The sequence below is a fragment of the Narcine bancroftii genome, chromosome 1 (genome assembly GCF_036971445.1).
Source record: "Narcine bancroftii isolate sNarBan1 chromosome 1, sNarBan1.hap1, whole genome shotgun sequence".
Classification (NCBI taxonomy): domain Eukaryota; kingdom Metazoa; phylum Chordata; class Chondrichthyes; order Torpediniformes; family Narcinidae; genus Narcine; species Narcine bancroftii.
Genome location: NC_091469.1, coordinates 401,313,830 through 401,328,638, shown reverse-complemented (window position 1 = coordinate 401,328,638; position 14,809 = coordinate 401,313,830). Strand labels below are relative to the sequence as shown.

Genomic DNA, 14,809 nt, shown 5'->3' with positions numbered 1-14,809 from the left:
AAGATGGTGTTTTGATATATAATGAACAAATGAGACAGGCCTGTGGTGTACCGAATGGAACATTTCCATATTTTCTTCAATTGAGTGCTTTCTTGAGGGAACGATGGGGACAGGCATAGACTCCTCCAGGAGTTAGTGAAATGGAACAAATGCATTGGGATGGCTAATATGCCCAAATTTATTACCAGAATCTCTTTTGCTCTTTAGTTAGAAATTGCTAAATCTGGTCTGCAGAGGACCAGATTATGAGGAAAGATTGCGCAAATTGGGATTGTACTTGCTGGAGTTTAGAAGATTGAGAGGGGATCTCATAGAGAGACCTATAAAATTCTGGCAGGACTGGACAGAATGGATGCAGATGGGATGTTTCCAATGATGGGAAAATCCAGAACCCGGGGCCATGGTTTGAGGATAATAGGCAAACCATTTAGGACCGAGATGGGGAGGAATTTCTTTACCCAGAGGGTGGTGAATCTGTGGAATTCATTGCCACAGAGGGCAGTAGAGGCAGGTTCATTAAATATATTTAAGAGGGAATTCCAGTAACATCCTTGTGAATCATTTCTGTAGTATAAGGGTATTAAAGGTTACGGAGAGAAGGCGGGGACGGGGTACAGAACTTTAAGATCAGCCATGATCTCGTTGAATGGTGGAGCAGGCTCGAAGGGTCGAATGACCTACTCCTGCTCCTATCTTCTATGTTTCTATGTTTCTATCAATGGAAAGATGGGAGTTCAACTTGGGTGTTGCGATATCGGAACTATTCTGGTCTGAATGGTGTGTGGATATGCGAGTAATGTATGGGTTCAATCTAATTATTTTTACATCAGCTGTATCTCACTCCAAAGAAGTTGCATAAATCTAAGCCAGAAATACCAGAATTGTATTTTGGGTGTGAAATAGAGGAGGGAACATTCTTTCATTCAACTTGGTCATGTGTGAAGGTTAGATCTTTTTGGCAAGACATTTCTGAAGTATTAACAAGAATTACAAGGGTGACCTTCCAGGTGATCCAGAACTTTATTTGTTAGGCAGTTTTATAGACATAAGTAATGATCATACAGAGTTTCAAATTTTGTTTGTTAAAATAACATTAGCAGGAGCCAAAAAGTGAATTGCCATCACGTGGAAGTTGGTCTCACCAGTTATGTTGGCAAGGTGGATAGCAAAGATGGATAGTTGTATACCAATGTAAAAAAAAATACAATTTAGGAAGAAGTATGATACATTTCCTAAAATATGGTGAACATATGTGAATTATGTTGGTGTCCAACTTTAATAATGCTGCTAAATTCAAAAGTGATCTCTCCCTGAATCTTGAGGTTAATTTAAACTGTGAGCTCTGACTGTGTATAAAAAGGTCTTTAATATAGAAGGGGGGGTGGAGGGGAAACAGAAGGGAGTAGAGTTAGGGTTTTTGTATGTGTGCTTTTTTGCTTTATACAAAATGTTTTTTTATATGTGTATGTATATTTTTATTGAAATGTTATAATTGTTAATTTTTAGGAAAAATTAAAAACAAAAGTGTTTATAAAAGAGAAATTTGGTATTTTTTGCTAAATAATAATATTTTGTCATTACTTCTGTGCCTAAACACTACTTCTGTCTCAGACTTCAAAGTAATGTCTTCATTAATCTTGCTCTTGTAATTTTTTTTCTTTAATTAGTGTAGGAGTGAATCTTGAATGGTTCATAAATCATTTAAACGTAAATAATAAACTCTAGCTGTAATCACCACATACCACCATGTACTTGCAGCATTGAAATATATTTAGGTTTTCTCTTTCTTAATTCTTAACTCTGCAAACAAGGGACAGCAAACTACATTCAAAATAAAGACTGCTGAGGGGACATGGTATGATGGCGTAGGTGGAAGACTTGGGAGGACACCTCTCCCGGCATATCTGTTAAAAACCCGATTTTACAGAATTTCTTTATAAAACAACAGAGCCAAAAGTTGTTTAAAGTGTTGTTACTACTAACTGTGAATAAATCTAAAACTCAAGCAACAAGAAAAGCAACTACAAAACAAGTAACAAGTATTGAAGAACTGGAGCCGTACCTTGGAAATGGAGCCTGGAGAGTCTATTCCACTTCCTCTGAGGACGTCTCGCCAGATCCCGATGAAAATTCAGATAGCACCCACGCCACCTTCCGGGGAACCGAGGAACATGGCGCTGGAGCGCAAAGGTGACAATCCATCCTCCCCGACTCGCAGGAACAATTGTGCAGGAACACACCTGCGCACAATGCAAGCTATGACTTTGCCAGCAAGAGGGGGGGGGGGGGGGGGAAACGATTCCTCACAGCTCAGTGTTGCTGAACTGCTGTGGGAAAAGCCTAGGCCTCACAGGCAGGTTGAGCAGACTTTTACGTCAAGGGAGGAGGACATGAACATCGGGACCGAGGGAGAAGAAGATATTCAGCTAACGGCAGAGGAAGAAGACATTGTAATTTATCAGGGTAGGCCTCCATCTCATCATACTATTGAAGATGAAGCAAAGCCTTTTGTAATACCCCACTATGTGGATTCTTCTAATAAATTGGATCATTTATCTAAGCAAATGGAAATTCTAATGAATCAGGGCTTTACTTCTATCAAGGATCAATTTGAAACAAAGTTTTCCAGTATGAAGGAGGAAATGCTTACAATTAAAGCTAATATTTCAAAGTGTGCAAGGATGGTTGATAAAATGATGATGTGGATCAATATAAAGAGAATGTTTGCAAGATGGAAGATTCTTTTACTACATTCAAAATCCGGAGAAATGATTTGTTAAAATAATGGATGTGTTGGAAAATTAGAGCCATAGAAATAATGTGAAGATAGTAGGTCTACCTCAAAATTTTGAAGGTTCAGATCCAGTAATGTTTTTTTCAGAAATGGATTCCTGAAGCTTTGGGAAAGGAGTACTTCCCTAATGGTCTGGAATTAGATAGAGCTCATAGAGCTATCAGAAAGAAACCTTCCCCGGGTCAACCACCTTGCTCTGTCTTGATTAGGTGTTTACATTATCAAGATAAAGAAATGATTTTGAGTTGCTGTACAAAATGTGAGAAAATATCAGACCCCATTTATAGTTCAAGGTAATAGTGTTTTTCTATGTAGACCTCAGTCGACGTCATAAAGAGTTCAATCCTGCCAAAGCTATCTTATGAAAGAAAGGATATAAATTTGCTTTACTTAGTTTTTTTATGGAGAGTTTCAATCACAGTTTTTTACTGATGAAGATAGTGTTCTTTCATTTGCTAATTTGCTCCCTGATTTATTAGATTAATCTCCAGAAGTAGTTATTAGAACCAAAATGGCAAAACGTATTTTATTATTAATGAAGGAAATGAATTTGATTGATAAATGGAGAAGGTTGAACCCAAGGGAAAAGGATTATTAATTTTATTCATTTAGTATATGATTCTTATTCTAGAATTATTTATTTTTATTGTCAAGGACGAATAACCTGCTGAATATAAAAGTAGAGTATTATCAGATCTTCATTATTTTAATATCTTGTACAGGCTCTGAAAAATAGAACATATTTATAGATGGTGGTTTAATTCTTCATTGTTGAAGAATGATGAATTTTGTAATTTTATAAGAGACTGAACACAACAATATTTGAAAATAAACATAGTAAATTTATATTGTGGGATGCTTTAAAAGTGTATTTAAAAGGCTGAATTATTAGTTTTTCTACTAAAGTAAAGAAGCAATATTCTAAGTAAGTTGATAAATTAGAAAAGGAAATAGAGATTTTAGAGAAAATCATACAAAGAAATCAGACAGAGGTTAAAACAATACAATTAATAAATAAAAAAAATGCATTATAATTCATTACAGACTTATAAAATGGAGAAATTAATTCAAAGAACCAGACAAAAATATTATTAATTGTGAGAGAGAGAGCCCACAGGTATTGGCATGGCAATTAAAGACTGAACAAGCTTCTAGAACTATTAATGCTATAGGAAAAGATTTAAAAATTACACAGAAATCTCAGGAAATAAAGTTTTTAAGGAATTTTATATGAAGTTGTTTTTCATCTGAGTCTTTAAGGGTCAAATTAATGACTTTTTAGCTCAAAATGAGTTATCTTTTTTTGAGTGTTCTGGAATGTGAGCAATTGGACTCTACATTTACATGTAGAGAAATTATTGATGCCCTTAAATCTATGCCAAATGGGAAGTCTCCTGCCCATTCTGTTCTTGCGGAAGAATTTAGATTCAACAGCGATGAAATAATGGCGATATAGCTTCAATCAGGATTGTGTGTGATTTAGAGATGAGCCTATAGGTGGTGGTACTTCCATACACCTCAAGCATTTGTTTTTGTTGACAGTAGAGGGTTTGGGGTGTAACAACAATAATAGTGTACCAATGTTGGATGAAATGAATGTTCAGGATGGTGCATGGGCTATCAATTAATTGGGCTGCTTTGTCCTGAAAGGTATTGGAACTGTACAATGCAGGGAAGTTGTGAAGGGGAAATGGTGTGTTGAGTGGGGGTTGATGTGGATTTTGAACATGGTGGGAAGGCTTTGAAATTTCATGAGGTGAATCATTCACTACAGGATACCACCCTCAAGCCTCCTGTTTGCAGCCACTTTTTTTGTGCAGGTGTAAGTCAATTTCTTATCAGTGGTCACCCCCAAGATGTTGAGAACAGGGAACCCTGAGCGATGATAATACCATTCAATGCAAAGTGTATGTGGTTAGACTCTCTTTTGGAGAGAACAGAGCAAAGTTTCTGATCCTTCTTCGAATAGCAGCAAACCCTTTTGCATCAGCTCCATGGATGGATCTCATCATATAATCTCCTTTGAAAAGAAACACTCAAAGTTTCGCCAGCAAGTTTGAGTCTTTCACATTCACACTTTGATTTTGGTGGAATTTTTAAAAAAAGCAGTTTAATGCTTTTTTCTTTAAAGGAGTATGTCCAATGTTTATGTTTAAGCTCATCAATATACTTACATCACTTTACCACTTCCATTTGCATTCAATCATGACTCAAATATTTATTTTCCATTGCTCAGGGTGTGCAGACTTCACTGGTCATTCTAAATTGATCTGAGAAAGGTGAAGCTCATTTATGAACTGATGTTACCACTTGTTTCAGGTTTTCCTACAGTGGGATTACTAGCAACATTCTTCCGTCGCCTGAATTTGGCCAGGATTTCCAATAGATTAATACAGCTACTGCTACTTCAGTGGAAGTGAGTTTTCTTTGTGAATGTGGAAGACACAAGCTTGCTTGATAAACTTCATTTTGCCTGCTATGGTTCACTGCTGGATTCCAGATGGAGCAGGAACCTACTGGAATCACCCAGTGTTTAAGTTCAGAGTTTGGATATGGTCCCGTGCAGATTAATTGTTTGAGTGTGCAGTTTGAGTTTTAAGGTTTTTATGTTTATAATTTTAAAAATACATTTTATACAATAGATTGTTTATTTCACTTTTAATTGTTTCAGAAAACTTCTGAACTTTAAGGACATTCAAAAGCAATACAAAAACCTTAGCAGCTTGAAGATATTCTTTGGCTTGGCTTCGCGGACGAAGATTTATGGAGGGGTAATGTCCACGTCAGCTGCAGGCTCGTTTGTGGCTGACAAGTCCGATGCAGGACAGGCAGACACGGTTGCAGCGGTTGCAAGGGAAAATTAGTTGGTTGGGGTTGGGTGTTGGATTTTTCCTCCTTTGTCTTTTGTCAGTGAGGTGGGCTCTGCGGTCTTCTTCAAAGGAGGTTGCTGCCCGCCGAACTGTGAGGCGCCAAGATGCACGGTTTGAGGTGATATAAGCCGACTGGCGGTGGTCAATGTGGCAGGCACCAAGAGATTTCTTTAGGCAGTCCTTGTACCTCTTCTTTGGTGCACCTCTGTCACGGTGGCCAGTGGAGAGCTCGCCATATAACACGGTCTTGGGAAGGCGATGGTCCTCCATTCTGGAGACGTGACCTACCCAGCGCAGTTGGATCTTCAGCAGCGTGGATTCGATGCTGTCGGCCTCTGCCATCTCGAGTATTTCAATGTTAGGGATGAAGTCGCTCCCATGAATGTTGAGGATGGAGCGGAGACAACGCCGGTGGAAGCATTATAGGATCCGTAGGTGATGCCGGTAGAGGACCCATGATTCGGAGCCAAACAGGAGTGTGGGTATGACAACGGCTCTGTATACGCTAATCTTTGTGATGTTTTTCAGTTGGTTGTTTTTCCAGACTCTTTTGTGTAGTCTTCCAAAGGTGCTATTTGCCTTGGCGAGTCTGTTGTCTATCTCGTTGTTGATCCTTGCATCCGATGAAATGGTGCAGCCGAGATAGGTAAACTGGTTGACCGTTTTGAGTTCTGTGTGCCCGATGGAGATGTGGGGGGGCTGGTAGTCATGGTCGGGAGCTGGCTGATGGAGGACCTCAGTTTTCTTCAGGCTCACTTCCAGGCCAAACATTTTGGCAGTTTCTGCAAAACAGGACGTCAAACGCTGAAGAGCTGGCTCTGAATGGGCAACTAAAGCGGCATCGTCTGCAAAGAGTAGTTCACGGACAAGTTGCTCTTGTGTCTTGGTGTGAGCTTGCAGGCGCCTCAGATTGAAGAGACTGCCATCAGTGCGGTACCGGATGTAAACAGTGTCTTCATTGTTGAGGTCTTTCATGGCTTGCTTCAGCATCATGCTGAAGAAGATTGAAAAGAGGGTTGGTGCGAGAACGCAGCCTTGCTTCACGCCATTGTTAATGGAGAAGGGTTCAGAGAGCTCATTGCTGTATCTGACCCGACCTTGTTGGTTTTCGTGCAATTGGATAACCATGTTGAGGAACTTCGGGGGGCATCAGAGGCACTCTAGTATTTGACAAAGCCCTTCCCTGTTCACTGTGTCGAAGGCTTTGGTGAGGTCAACAAAGGTGATGTAGAGTCCTTTGTTTTGTTCTCTGTACTTTTCTTGGAGCTGTCTGAGGGCAAAGACCATGTCAGTAGTTTCTCTGTTTATGCGAAAGCCGCACTGTGATTCTGGGAGGACATTTTCGGTGACACTAGGTATTATTCTATTTAGGAGAATCCTAGCGAAGATTTTGCCTGCAATAGAGGGCAGCGTGATTTCCCCTGTAGTTTGAGCAGTTTGATTTCTCGCCTTTGTTTTTGTACAGGGTGATGATGATGGCATCACGAAAGTCCTGAGGCAGCTTTCCTTGGTCCCAGCAGAGCTTGAGAAACTCATGCAGTTTGGCATGCAGAGTTTTGCCACCAGCCTTCGAGACCTCTGGGGGCATTCCATCCATACCTGCTGCTTTGCCACTTTTCAATTGTTCAATTGCCTTATATGTCTCTTCCCGAGTGAGGACCTCATCCAGCTTTAGCCTTAGGGGCTGTTGAGGGAGCTGGAGCAGGGCCGAATCTTCGACTGAGTGGTTGACACTGAAAAGAGATTGGAAGTGTTCTGACCATCAGTTGAGGATGGAGATCTTGTCGCTGAGGAGGACTTTGCCATCTGAGCTGCACAGCGGGCTTTGGACTTGGGGTGAGGGGCCGTACACAGCCTTTAGAGCCTCGTAAAAACCCCTGAAGTCGCCAATGTCCGCGCTGAGCTGGGTTCGTTTGGCGAGGCTAGTCCACCACTCATTTTGGATCTCCCGGAGTTTGCGCTGAAGATGGCTGCATGCACGACGGAAGGCTCCTTTCTTCTCTGGCCAGGACGGCTTTGAAAGGTGAGCCTGGTGAGCAGCTCACTTCTTTGCCAGCAGCTCCTGGATTTGCTGGTTGTTTTCGTCAAACCAGTCCTTGTTTTTCCTGGAGGAGAAGCCCAGTACCTCTTCAGTGGATTGCAGCATGGTAGTCTTCAGCTGATCCCAGAGGGTTTCAGGGGACGAGTCCGTGAGGCGGATTGCATACTCGAGCTTTGCTTTGCGGTTTGCCTGGAAGTTTCCTCTCACTTCGTCTGACTGCAAGTTTCCAACATTGAACCTCTTTCTGGGGGCTTTACTGTTCCTGGACTTTGGCTTGAAGTGAAGGTTGAGCTTGCAGCGAACCAGCCGGTGGTCAGTGTGGCATTCCACGCTGGGCATGACCCTGGTGTGGAGCACATCTCGTTTGTTTCTTTCTCACACCAGGATGTAGTCCAGGAGGCGCCAGTGTTTGGATCGGGGATGCATCCAGGTAGTCTTCAGGCTGTCCCTCTGCTGAAAAAGGGTGTTTGTAATGACAAGCCGCTGTTCTGCGCAGAGCTCCAACAGGAGGTGCCCACTGTCGTTGCACTTGCCGACACCATGCTTGCCCAGGATTCCTGGCCAGGTTTTTGAGTCTTTGCCGATGCGAGCCTTGAAGTCGCCAAGGATGACAACCTTGTCGGCTGTAGGGGTGCATTGAATGAGGTTGCGCAGATCAGTGTAGAACTTGTCCTTTTCTTCTGGTTCCGCCTGGAGGGTTGGAGCATAGACACTGATGAGAGTGATGCGACGCTTGTTTTGAAGGGGGAGTCGCATGGACATGATCCGGTCTGAGTGGCCTGTCGGGAGGTTTTAGAGTTTGGAGGCAATGGATTTCTTGACCATGAAGCCTACACCCGATAGGCGTCGTTCATCCATAGGCTTGCCAGACCAGTAGAGTGTGTAGCCCGTGCCACGTTCTTGGAGGCTGCCTAAATCTGCAAGGCGGACTTCACTGAGAGCGGCTATGTCGATGTCAAGTCTGAGGAGTTCATGTGCGATGAGGGCAGACCGTTGTTCAGGCCGGTGGCTGTCGGCCTTGCCTAGCATGGTTCTGATGTTCCAGCATGCTAGCTTGAGTTTGTGAGCATCTTTTGAGGGGGAGGACGTGGAGGGGGAGGACCTGGAGGGGGAGGACGTGGAGGGGGAGGACGTGGAGGGGGAGGACGTGGAGGGGAGGACATGGAGGGGGAGGACGTGGAGGGGGAGGACATGGACCTGTCCTCGGGCCTGCGCAAAGGAGCTTTTAGGTGGAGTGCAGTGCGCGCAGTACTGGCTGCATGCCCCACCCTTTACACCCATGGTTCGTGTGCCGTGGCCAAGCAAGCTGGGACGTGGCAGCGAGTTCCTTGGGTCGTAGGTTTTATATCGGAGTGCCCTTCTCCTATGCAGGTTTCTTACCTGGGCTGAAGGCAATTCTCAAATGTTTTCTCAGCAGTTTAATAGGAAGGACTTGCTCTCATCTCACACATCACCAAATATGTCACACAAGACTTTGATGCCACTCAAGGCTTCAGTGAACGTGTCCAAGACCACATTCTTCAACTTGGCATTGATTGTGGGTGACAGAATCAAAACTACTGTTTGTGAATCAGGTTTACATTCTATTTTCATTGAGATATTGCATCAAAGGAAGAGGTGAGCTGAATTATCAATATAGGTGAGTGAGTGTGATGCAGCTTACAAGGGATTTTCAGAACAATTAAACAATAAATTCAAATTCAAAGGTAAGAAGACATCATAAACACTGGCAAATTTCTACGGACGCGTGGTGGAAAATGTGCTGATTGGTTGCATCATGTTCTGGTATGGGGATACCAATTCCCCTGATCATAAAGCCCTCCAACAGGTCGTAGACACTGCATAAAACATGACAGGAAAAAAACCTTCCCCATTATCAAGAACATCTACAGGAAACGCTTCCGGGGAGAGCAGCAGCAATAATCGAGGATCCACATCATCCAGCACAGGCTCTGTTCTCGCTTCTACCGAGAGGTTTAGGTGTGACAAGACTCACACCACCAGGTTCAGAGACATCTGCTACCCTTCCACCAGACTCCTCAACAACAAAATCATCAGGGACTCATTTCAGTACTCTTACTTTTGCATTGTATTGATTGTATTTTTTAAAATTCTCTCTGCATTGCATAGTTAGTTTGTTTACATTTATTTATCTGTTTACATTTCTTTATTAGTGTACATGGTGTACAGTATTTTTTGCATTATAAGTTGAACCTCTATTATCTAGCACTCTGTTATCCACCAACACCCGTGGTCCGGCACGTTTTGAATCTGCCGCCATTAGTACAAGCTCCTTACAGACAGTGTGGGACCCAAACCTCAGTCCCGATTGCTCATGCTGTAAAGACTCAATCTGCTGTGATTGGAACCAAAGTTCGAGTCCCGCACTGCTCATAAAGAGTTTGCATTAACGTCCCAATCGCTGGCACTGTAAAGGCATTGCACTAATCATACTGTCACAAAGTATGATTTGATGTTTTAAGCTTTGTTCTACCTTTGACACATTTACATAGAGGGTTCCCTTAGGGGTCAATTTCTGTTTTCCAGCATTTTCTGTGGTTTGGCAATGGCCAGGTCTTGATGTTGCTGGATTAAAGGGTTTCAACCTGTACCAATAAATGGTGATTCTTCCTGTGTTGTGAGCAGAGGAAACATGGCCTCCCTGACTGCCTGGAATGTGTGTATTGTGGATGGTCATGTGTCCTGCCCATCTGAAATTTATTCGGAAGTCACATTACCTGTCAATCAAGTTGGACTCCGGCTTGACGTTGGCTAATTTAAATCACCTAGGGTCATTATTGGCTAGAAGCACAGATTAGCACTGTATATAATATTAATGCACATCACATTCATTTTCCCTGCCTTGAGATCTAATTCCCACAGGTTGCTCTATGCCAGGCCATTACTGTGGATATCGCTGGAAGTGTTGCAGGTAAATTGTGCACTACACTACAGTGAAGCCCACCTCACTGACAAAAGGCAAAGGAGGAAAAACCCAACACCCAACCCCAACCAACCAATTTTCCCTTGCAACCGCTGCAATCGTGTCTGCCTGTCCCGCATCGGACTTGTCAGCCACAAACGAGCCTGCAGCTGACGTGGACTTTTTACCCCCTCCATAAATCTTCGTCCGCGAAGCCAAGCCAAAGAAGGAAAAGACACTGAAGCTGAGCTGTTAGTACTGCAATAGGTTGGAACTCACAGAGAGCCACAACCCCATTAGTCAGGGAATCGGGTGTGTGTAAGAGTTCATGTTTATCGTGTTTGAATGGGTCGAGTATAGGTTTACCATTGTTGGAGTCCAAGGTGAATGTCTATATCATCGTTTAAGTGAAATAGTGATTGAGTACCATTTAACGTTCTCCCCTGTGTTAATAAAAGCTACGTGTGGATGTAACACTTGTGTCCAGACTCGTTTCTCTGTGTACTCACCAAACCTGATACTCTTCTCAACACGACAGCCTGGCCTGCAGAAATAAGAATCTCAGGATTGTATGTGATGTCATGTATGTACTCTCACAATAAATTTAAAGTCTGAATTTGAAACCTAAAATCAGATATTATTCCACTCTGAAACACCTAATTATCTGCATATTTAATGTTCTATTATTACCGTTCTCATTTGCACAGAAGTAATTGTGTTCTAGATCATGGACAGAGATATGGGCAGTATCACTTATCATGAATGAATACAAGAGAAGGTTTGTTGCCCGGTAGGTCAAATTATGATAGGATGAGGTGCTGCTGCTTGTGTTGATGACCCTGGAAAAAAAAATTAACAATATAAAACGTCAGTGTTATTTCTGGTTGATATTCAAGCAGTTGAGTTTGCTCAGCAGTTCAATTGGATTATGACACTGGATCAATTTGTTCCGAAAAGCAGGCATTGGGATTGTGATTGATGATTAATTCATCATTTCCAACTTTGAGAGGTTATCATATGAGGTAGGTCTTGGACTGTATTCATTACAATTTAGGAGAATGAAGGGGGATCTCATTGAAACATTTTGTAGAAAGACATGGATGGAATCAATGTTGAAAGGTAGTTTCCCATGGTTGGAGAGTCCAAGATGCATGTGGGCCACAGTGGTTGAATGGTGGGCCGCACTGATGCGACCATAAATGAAATAGATACTCAAACACAGATCTTATGTAATTTAAGCTTTTGATTGTACATTACATACCTCAGAGACAATGTATGAACATAACTGATGATAATTTTTCCAAAAAAATCCACAGGAAAAAGTTCAAGCAACGAAATCAACTGTATTCCTTCCAAAAAACGATGCATTTCAGGTCAGGTAAGGCATCTTCAAATCTGCCTTTGATCCAGTTCTCATGCATTTATTTAATTTCTCTGCACTCTAAGGTGCGTTTTCAACTATGAGCATGTGAGGTAAATCCCATTTCTGAGTTAAAGAAATTTGCTGTGTTAAATGAGTTTTGCTCGCAGCCAGAATCAGATGGAGGAACATTGTAGCATCCCAAACAGAGATATCTGGCTTTGCGCCTTTTTGAGCATCTCAGGGGAGTGGGGAGAGGGGGGACCGGGGAGTGGGGGTGCTCAAGGGAGCAAGGAGTTGGAGACGGCTTGGGAGTGGGAGAGGGGGGCAGCTCAAAGGAGCAGGGAGACGGGGTGGGTGGCAGTGATGGTGACTCAGGGGAGGGGAGGGGACACTTGGGATTCTTTCAAAAGGTTCACCCATTGATCACCAGGCTACATATCCACCAGTGGGTGAGTGGCCTAGGACCAAGAGCAGGACAGCTGGCCACTGATGCACAGCTTGTCTTCAGCCCATCCTGAGGGGGAAGCATGTTCCCGGGAGTGCCAGGGTGAGTTATTTTTGCAGGGGCAGAAAGTTATGCATTTGATGATCAATTCCTGGTTATAACGATGTGGAGAGACTTCAGTGAACAATCCATGTGAACGCAGTCATTTCACTGCCTGGTTCACAACCCCAAAGGAATGGGTGGCATTTATATAGTCACAAAGTATTTCCTTTGCTGAGGGATGCTTAATCCACATACACAGTTCCTGGCATCACCGATGACAAAGGCTGACAGTTTAGTGCGGTGAATGGTGTATGTTGGAGCAGCTAAGGATGATTGGATGAACGCACTGAGTTGAGGGTCAGATCTGGCCCGCAGGCCATAGGTTGCCCACCCCTGGTCTAGGATAAGAGGGCATAACTTCAGGATTAAAGGGTGTCCACTTAGACAGACATGTAGGAATTTTTTCAGCTAGGACAAAATCTATGGATTTTGTTGCCACAGGCAGTTATGGAGTCCAGATCATTGGGTGTATTCAAGGCAGAAATTGATAGGTTCTTGATTAGCCAGGGCATCAGACGTTATGGGAAAATGCTGGGCAATGGGGCTGAGTGGGAAATTGGATCACTTCGTGATTGAATGGTGGGGCAGACATGATGGGCTGAGTAGCTTATTTCTGCTCCAATTACTTGTAGGCTTATGAATACTGACAATTTGTGTTGTCTCCTCATTATCAATAGCTCCTCAGCCAGCCAGTATTTCATTGAGGTCTAGTTTTGTATAAGTGGCTCATGCAGTTTCAAGCCATCTTACACTACTTTTCAGGAAGATACATTTTACAAAGAGGAATGTATCTTGACAATTAAATAGGTAGAATTCATTTTAGAGGACATTGCAGCAGAAAATAAAGCATAAGGAAGGAAGGAGCAAAAAAATAGGGATGAAGCCCTGGAGAGTGAGCTAACATATAGAGAAGGGTGAATGTTCTTAATTCACAAGGGGCAGGTTGCGTTCACTTGAAAATCCAGCTGGAAGTTGTGCAACAGAGCACTAAGGATCTGGATTCCGTACCACAAAATGCTCCTTGACCTCACATGTAGTCATGGTCAGTTCACACCTTCTTGTGTTCCATGTCAAACATACTATCACCTCAGCTTCTCACAATAGTTACTGCAGCAGCTCCCCATTTTTAATTTCTCACCAATTTCTGTTACCATGGTTCCAAGATCACAAACATACATCATATCAGCAGTGCACATTGTTTGATTCAATGATCTGCCCTTATTGGACATTTTTGGCAGTGGCTTGTTCCATGGCTGCTGGTGTCCTCATTAAGAAGACATCCAGAATGTCTTACAAATATGCATGTGTAATTTCTAACTGCATCTATAAAAAAAAATGTGCCCTGCCAAACCATAAAATTTAGATCAAATGGCCAAATATTTTGTATCACTTTGCATTCCAATATCTTCAATTTTATAAATGATATTTTAAAATAAGAAAAAAATTAATGTAATATATAATGACATATGTTCTTGTCAAAGGGCTCTAGATTTAACAGGCTTACAGTGGAAATATGCACCATCAATTTAACTCAGTAAACATTGATGAATGATGAACTGTAAGTTCTAATGATACAGGGTTCACTTCTCTACTTTGGCAAAGTCAATCGACCACACCTCACCAGGAGACATAGCATTACACATTATGTCTCCAAGTGAACAGGAGAGGGAATGAATCATCCAAGCTCCAGAACAATCCAGAGTATATTAATTATAGCTTTAGGTAGAGAAGCCATTTATTTTGCAATATATGAGTATCATTAACAATCAATAAGTTAATGTCAAAATGAGAATAAAATGCATATTGTTTGTATACTGAAATTGAGTAGAGCTAATCACATTTTTAAACAATGAACGATCTGGTGTGGTTTGTTATGATAAATTACACATCCAGAAGAGCCACATCATAAAATATTTCCTTGATATATCTTATGTCTGTTTCATTTACCAATTTGTGCCTCTATATAATTCTATAAATAGGACTTTTTAGGTATTCTGGTTAGTTAACTTTTTAGGTATTCTGGTTAGTTAACTTGGGTCAATATCTGGTTCTTCAAAAATTGGTCCGAATCTATTTTGCAAAATAGTGTACATTTTATTTGCTCTCATCTAAAGGTGTTGTTCACATAAATTTTGCATGCATCATTTATATTGGTACAGTTTTCTTTTTCTTTGGCTTGGCTTCGCGGACGAAGACATGTAGAATTAATAATGAGAACTGAAGCTTCACAACATCTGGTGTATACATGAAGTCAGAATAACCATAAACAAT

At 42.0% G+C, this 14,809-nt stretch overlaps 1 long non-coding RNA gene across 1 annotated transcript in view; it reads left to right on the top strand.

Moving 5' to 3' along the window:
- Window positions 1–14,809, top strand: part of LOC138751472 (uncharacterized) — a 71,587-nt gene that overhangs the window by 24,804 nt on the left and 31,974 nt on the right. The window contains exon 4 of the long non-coding RNA XR_011349968.1: window positions 11,945–12,006. This is a non-coding gene — a long non-coding RNA (uncharacterized lncRNA). The remainder of the gene's footprint in view (window positions 1–11,944; window positions 12,007–14,809) is intronic.